Here is a 7,932-nt window from a genome sequence, read left to right as displayed (position 1 = left end):
TCCCCCTACTATTTATTTTTATCTGAACAAAAGAACCTTGTCGTATTTTCCTTTTAATCGTATTTTCTTTTGGTCTTGCTTTCCACTCTTGGTTTTGTAGATATGGCAACACAGTCCTGCTGCCATTTGCACATATTCTGCATGTACTCTCATTAAGTTAAACAACAATCAATTTTATATAAAAAACCTGTAATATACTAAAAGTATTTATTTGTTTGAACGTGCACACTCTAGCTGCGCAAATATTGAGTGTAAATAACGTGTAAATTTAGTGGAAAGTGCATTATATATTGTGAAATAGTCCCATACAAGTTGGTGAAAATTACAAACTGTAATAACAAATTACTTAAAAACTATAAGGTTGCGCGCTTTAAAACTTTACATACACCCCCTTTAGAACCCCCCCCCCCCCCCCCCCCCCTCTGTCAAATCCCACCTAATCAAACACTACAGTCTAAAGAAGGTACCTTGTCGGAGACTAAGTACAACCCCCCAATTCCTCAATGCAACACAAACCGCTCACGACGGATCGACGCGAAGTTGTTGCTGGAATACCCTAGCACTGTCCAAAATAAGATGAAGAAAATGGAACATTAAAGAATAGGAATTAAGATTAATTAAAGTTGGTTAAAAGAAAAAGGATACAATGCTAAATTGAAAGATTGCTGGTCTATCTCGTTGGGCGCCATTGTAGTGTAACAGTAAGTTTGTGGCACGGTCGAGTGGCACGTCGGCATGCTGGTGGTTCCTGGCATAGCTCATCAGTTGGGGTGGGTCTTTGTGTACTCGCCTTGCCTACGCTACACTAACAAATAAATTTCATGCCGAATAATTTATAAAGAAATACGCAAGAGAAAAGAACTCGAAGACAAAAATACAGCAGAAACGCAAAGTCCAGTCCTGTCAGGCGGAGTCTACCCACCCTCTTCGGCGTCCGGTCAACGCGAAACCATGGGCGTTGTGCTGACTCCTCGCAGCTTACAACGCCCCCTTAACCTGACTAAGTCCCTTGGTCAGTCATCCTGTCCTCCTATGTCCATCAGTCCTATCGTCCTTTCTTACCCCATGTCTGCTCTTGCGCGCAAGCGCAATACACACACCAAAATTAATAACTTAGAGCCTCATTTTTATAATAATACTCTCATCCGAATTTCATTTTTTTTTCTTCCTATATTAACAATTCAACCTAGATACAAAGCCCTGAGCTCAACTTAAAATAAAGTACCCTCGTAATACTCCAATTTTCTTTTCTGAGAGTAGCACAAAAAGAAGCGAAGGTCCCCAAAAGGGAATATGCAAAAAAATTGGTTTTTACTCGCAATCCTNTTTTTACTCGCAATCCTATGATTAAGTTGTAATGTTTTTCCGTGTATATTCATATATATATATATAAATATATATATATATTTGTATATATACGTATGTAAAAAAAACTGCCCAAACCATAGGCATGTACATGAATTCGCATGAGTAAGGTAAAGTCAAAAAAAGTACTCACTCACTTTTTCCGCTCCTTCGTCGATGGTGGTACCAGCATCCCGGAGAAGAGCCTGTGTACATAAAAGTACTAGCCTAGCGTGTCGGTACTAGGAAAGTATCAGTAGTACGACGGATCACTCGATAGCAATCGCGGAAAGTTATTAAATGTGCAAAAAGAAAAGGTGTTTAAAAGTGAAATAAGAATTTTTATAAGCGCAAAGAAACCAAAGTGAGCTTAAAATTAAGTGATTCGGTATAAAAAAAAGTAAAGTCAAATCATAAATTCAAAATTCACCTCTTTTTGAAAACCTGACAACAAAATCTCAATGGCCATAAAAAGTTATTACACGTGGGTAAAGGAAACTACAAAAAGAAGATCAAGCAAATGGGGAAAACGTGAACTAAAGCTTATATTGGTTTCTTTGCCCTTTCTGAATTAAAGAAAACCGAAACTTGATTTTAGTTATTCAACCTAATAAAATAAAAGTTATTAAAAATATATATATATACATGCCAATACTTTTTATAAAACAAATTCAAACCAAATCAAATCAATAAAGAAAAGGGATAATTGGCCGATCAAAGCGTGCAAAATAAAAAAAAAATAGGAAACCGCTACTAAACTAATAAATTCCAGTACAAAATGACGTGATAAACTGTATGAAAAGAAGAGAAATGTGATAAACTGTGTAAAAACTGAAATCTCATACAAAAAAACTCAAAAAAATGAATAAAGGAAAATGGACGGAAGAAACTAGGTAAGTAATACAAAACTAACTCTTCTCTTAGTAATATTGCTATTTATAAAAACTATATACTTCAAAACTTATATGTACTTTGAAAACTCTCTTAATACCTAAGACTAAATGCTTAATGTAAAAACTCAATAAAACTTCAACTTAGCAAAATTTCGAATTAATACAAAAAAAAATACTCAATAAAACTCTAACTGAGCAACATTTCCACTGAATAAAAAAAACTCAATAAAACTAGAGTGATTTTTTTCTTCATCCACTGCTGCAGATTATGTCAAATGATTACTTTTTCTGTGCGAAATTAATAGCACCTAAAATATAGCATTCTTTTAATGTAAAAGGATGGAAACCGTTAAAAAAGTGTAAAGTCAGTAAATAAAATGTAGAAACATGACTTGGCTTTCGTAAAGCAGACTTTTTTATGTTCAAATGGTGAGTATATGTGTTTAGGTAGTTCTCGAAAGCATTATCCAAATAGCTTGGTTTTGAAACAAGTTATTTTCTTACCATACTCAACCCGGAGGGGGTTAAGCTATATAAATAAAATAAGTATGGTCTTATGCACATAAATGGTTTCATCTAGGGATTAAACTAAATATATATTATCGAAGTCCCTTAATTAAAAAAAATATATATTTACTACATGTCTTGCAGATATGCCTTGAGGAGAGATTCTCCATAAAACACTTCATTTTCATTTAAGATATTTGCCAAATTGTCCACCAATATTATTTATATTCAGAATGCAAATGCTGCATTGTAACACATTTACCAAAAATCGCTGGTAACTTCCTGAAAATAATACGAATGTTTTTGAAACTAGTTTACGAAAAGAATGTTCAAAGCTCTATTCACCTTGAGCTACAAATTTCGAAATTGCAATCCGTAGATTCTCTTTGCCTTTTTGCGAAGGCTCCTCATCAATAGTCTTTGCGAATCGACGCGAGTGTCTTTGTAACATAGCTATGCTAGAGGAGAAGAAATGTAATCCAAATTGAGGATGGTATTTTTTTTTGCTATCACATACTTCCATTTTCACTATTTACCACCATTAAAATGCAAGCAAATTTTGACAGCTGCTGTTGTTGAACAGCGCCAATTAGGCGCCAAATTTTCGGCTAAGTTATTTTTAGCGAAAGGGAGGACGGAACCGCAATTTTTGGGGATAGCCAAAAATTCGGATAAAATGTTAGCTTTCGCATTTAAGCACATTTTAGCGATAGCGAAAGTTAGAATCCGGCTGCTGGTCGACACAGTTGGCTTTGATTTCTAAAACAACTTCATCAATAAGAAACGGGATAATAATTCCATAATTTTCGTCTTTGTTTGGTAAATTATTGCAAAAAAGACGGGTTTTTTTCTTCTAAGAGTTTCATGAAACTTTCGCAAATAGTATCAACAGCACAAAATTTATTTTTCAACATGGTTGACAACCGAAGAAAACCTTTCTTTCTTTGAACATCCAAACAGTCAAACAACAAACATCTCGCCTTTTGTAATAGCATGATAGCCCAGAAGAAACTGTTTTTCTTGAAAACGGCTAAAAACGGCGGCTTAAGTAAAATAAGGTCAACTCATTACATCCCAGTTTATACATTTCCATTTCCATTTTGTTTGCCGAAAGTTAACAAAATTGTAAAATCTTACATTAAATCATAAATGAAAATAAATCAGAAAATTTTTGAGTTTATGCAAATAATGCAACAAATGATAAAAAGTAACTTTTTTTAAATTAGGACATAGGTTCTCACTTATATTTTTGTTTCCCATTAAAAATATTCCTTTAATTATTCGAACTTCATAAAAAAATGCACTTTAAACTTAAGAAATAAACCGGTTGCGCAAACAACGTGTCAATAACGTTTTGAAAGTGTAACTTTGCTTGATTGCTGTCTAACAGTGATTTTTATTTTACAAAAACAGTCTGTTATTTTGGAGTATTCCCTAGAGAATGGCATCAAAAAATAATGTAAAACTGCGTTTACGAAATTGGAATTTCGCACAGCCAAATTAATCATTTGACCTAATGTGTGCTGGTAGAGCTGGGGATATTGACGTCGTCGATGCTCTGGCTACCACGTAGACTTCAATCCTCTCCTGTGCAGTTGTGTAGGTTCGGCTCACTCTAGAGCTGGTGGTAAGCGTCTTACGTTGATCCTATGGAAGTGGGTATCTCTCACCAAAGTGNTTACGAAATTGGAATTTCGCACAGCCAAATTAATCATTTGACCTAATGTGTGCTGGTAGAGCTGGGGATATTGACGTCGTCGATGCTCTGGCTACCACGTAGACTTCAATCCTCTTCTGTGCAGTTGTGTAGGTTCGGCTCACTCTAGAGCAGGTGGTAAGCGTCTTACGTTGATCCTGGCTCAGACACCAAAATCCGATGTTGCTGCTGGTGGCCTATGGAAGTGGGTATCTCTCACCAAAGTATCTGCGACTTTCCGTCCAGTAGTAGTGGTGGATGAGCGGTGCTTCTTGTCCCAAAATTTGATGGTTGGGTATGGGTGACACAGATGCTCATGTGTAAATATATATTGCTGTCAACTTTATAGCGGCGACGTTCCTTCCTCCGTGGGGTCACAATAACTCCTCCAGGTATTGCCTTGACTGTGGTTAAAGGTAAGTGGAGGTCCTTTTGCAATTGCTCCGCGGGCGACCTGAAAAAAAAAAAAAACACACACACATTTTAATCTTTATGCTCGGATTTTCGCTATGCTACGCTTATGTAAACTTGCATATCACGAACATATATTTCCATAAATCTTCTGTGCGTGCACGTACATAAGAATTTATTTATGCCAAATTATTTGTTATGGCGGCACTAGTAACGCAAAACACTTGATTTCTACACCTTTAATAGGAATCTTTAGAGCTTACCTCCTATTCCAATTAGCCAAATTCGACGACATCAAAAAATTTTCTTCACCGGACGGTGGGTGATATGTGTGCGGGACCGCTAGCTGTGCGGGTTATTGACCGTTTTATTTTTATTAATTTATTTTTATTTTTTTCACACTATCATAAGGAAACTTTGCAATTTCACTAGCACCTTCAAATAACATGTCACCACTATAATGAATCCGTTGGCCATCTTTAGGGCCTTTTATACGGGTGTCGAAGTCAACAAATTTCACTCAGGCGAACCGCAATTCGGCTCAACGGTCCCCCAACCAGATACCGCATTCACACTCACACACTTACACCGCTTCACCGATGCATTTGTTGCTAGTGCTACATGTCCCAAACTTGCCCGCCACAGATGTTGATGGCGCTACATGATGCAAACTCTTCCGCAACATGTGTTGCCGGCACTTCTGTGGCATTATGGCTACTATGTCTGCACCCACACATGCTCACACCCACACTTCCGTTCAAGTAAAGGCGTATCAAGTGCGACTAAATAACATACTTTATATATAACTAGCAGACCCGCCGAACTTCGTCCCGCCCAAAATTTTTTATATATTTTATTGAAACTTTTTGGTCCAACATTTTCACCAACAATTCACGTTTACGATTTTCATTGGCACATTCGTCTGCTAAGATTATGGTTTGGTGGTCATTTGCCGCTTTAAATAACCTAATAAATATCCGTGAAGAAGTTTTTGAAATTCTCCAGTTGTGCGGCATTTCATAGCACGGTTATTCGCAAAGCGAAATAAATTGTTTTCTCTTCACTCCCTGGTGGCAACAATGACCCGGTTCTATAGTAAATGTCCTAGAAGCTTTACAGTATAGTTGGTGGCACTTTCGAAATGGGGGCGAATCATTGTTCTACAGAAATGCAATATACATATACTTATTTCAGACGAAATACCTTAAAAAATATTGGAAAATCACATCCATTGGGCCAATCGCAACGCAGGAGCGTTCGATATACTCAATGGTGCAACAGATCGATTTAATCTGACCTTCACGGCCCCTTTTCTTACTTGGCTATTTTTAGTAATAGCTCGACTTCAGCACCACGTGGCAGCACGTTTTTGCAATAGTATTGCATACATATTTAAAACATTATCCAAATAGGATCATAAATAAGATTTTTAGTAATAACTCAACTACAGCGCCAACTGTCGGATTAAATTGTGAAACTAAACCATCCAGAGACCCACTCAAACACACAAAAAGTTTCGTTAAAATCCGTGCAACCATTTAGGAGGATTTCACTCACCAACACACCTACAAAAGAATTAAAAAATACATTCAAAGATAGCTAAAGGTCGGTACGTTTGTAGGCCTCACACCCCCTTTTCAAATAGCCCAAATTTTCTCCATGAGTATGGGCTTGATTTCAACTACATACATATCTGAATACTTTCAGAGATATGCAGTATAAAAATTCGATTTATTGCGATTCATTTCGTATATCTCCATACCAAGTTTGTATGGGAAGTGTCATGCCCCCTTTACATATAAATTTTTGTTTAGCCTAAAACCATCCTTGGGACACGTGCGGCAGGTGGCAGTTTCAAAAAAAATCGGTTCATCCGCTCTCGAGCCTTGCGAAAACTAAAAAACGGCTTTCAAAATATATATTAGCTGAGATATATTATATATTATAATTATATTTTGACAGTATCCGTTGTTTCTTATTGGCGCAAAAAAATCTTGCCAAGTGACGAATTCGCCCCTTGATATGGTCGTTGCTCAAAGCTAATTATATTCGAAATTGCATTAAACTTACATTGGAAAACAGGAATCTAAAAGCTTATCTAGGTAAAAAGCTACCTATTGTTCCGAATTTTAAGCAAATCGGACCATAGATATGATTTCTTCGAATAGATCGGTTCCTGGTCCACTTCTCGGAAAAATGGATCATATATGCTAAAAAGCTACCTACGTACCGAATTTTAAGCAAATCGGATCATAATAAGATTGTTTCGAACAGATCGGTCCCTGGTCCACTTCTCGGAAAAAATGGACCATATATGCTAAAAAGCTACCTACGTACCGAATTTTAAGCAAATCGGACCGTAATAAAATTGTTTCGAATAGATCGGTCCCTGGTCCACTTCTCGGAAAAAATTGATCATATATGCTAAAAAGCTACCTTCGTACCGAATTTTAAGCAAATCGGACCGTAAATACGAATAGATCGGTCCCTGGTCCACTTCTCGGAAAAAATTGATCATATATGCTAAAAAGCTACTTACGTACCAAATTTAAAGAAATCGGACCATAAATGCGATTTTTTCGAATAGATCGGTCCCTGGTCCACTTCTCGGAAATAATGGATCATATATGCTAATATATGCTAAAAAGCTACCTGCGTACTGAATTTTAAGCAAATCGGACCGTAAATACGATTTTTTCGAATAGATCAGTCCCTGGACCACTTCCCGGAAAAAATGGATCATCAATGCTAATATATGCTAAAAAGCTACTTTTAAGCAAATCGGACCATAATAAGATTTTTTCGAATAGAACGGTCCCTGGTTAAGTTAATTTTTTTTAGCCTAAAACATGGTGGCTACCGAAAGCTATTTATATACAAAATTTCATGAAAATCGGACCAGCCGTTCACGAGATTATCTGTTACAAAAAAAAGGGACTTCTCTTTATATAATTAGTGTAAATATATATATATATATATATATATATATATATATATATATATATATATATATATATATATATATATATATATATATATATATATATATATATATATATATATATATATATATATATATAT

Source organism: Rhagoletis zephyria, unplaced genomic scaffold, assembly GCF_001687245.7.
Source record: "Rhagoletis zephyria isolate East Lansing unplaced genomic scaffold, Rhagoletis_zephyria_1.1 Rzeph_scaffold_00935, whole genome shotgun sequence".
In the NCBI taxonomy this organism is placed as follows: Eukaryota; Metazoa; Arthropoda; class Insecta; order Diptera; family Tephritidae; genus Rhagoletis; species Rhagoletis zephyria.
This window is presented reverse-complemented; position numbering follows the sequence as displayed.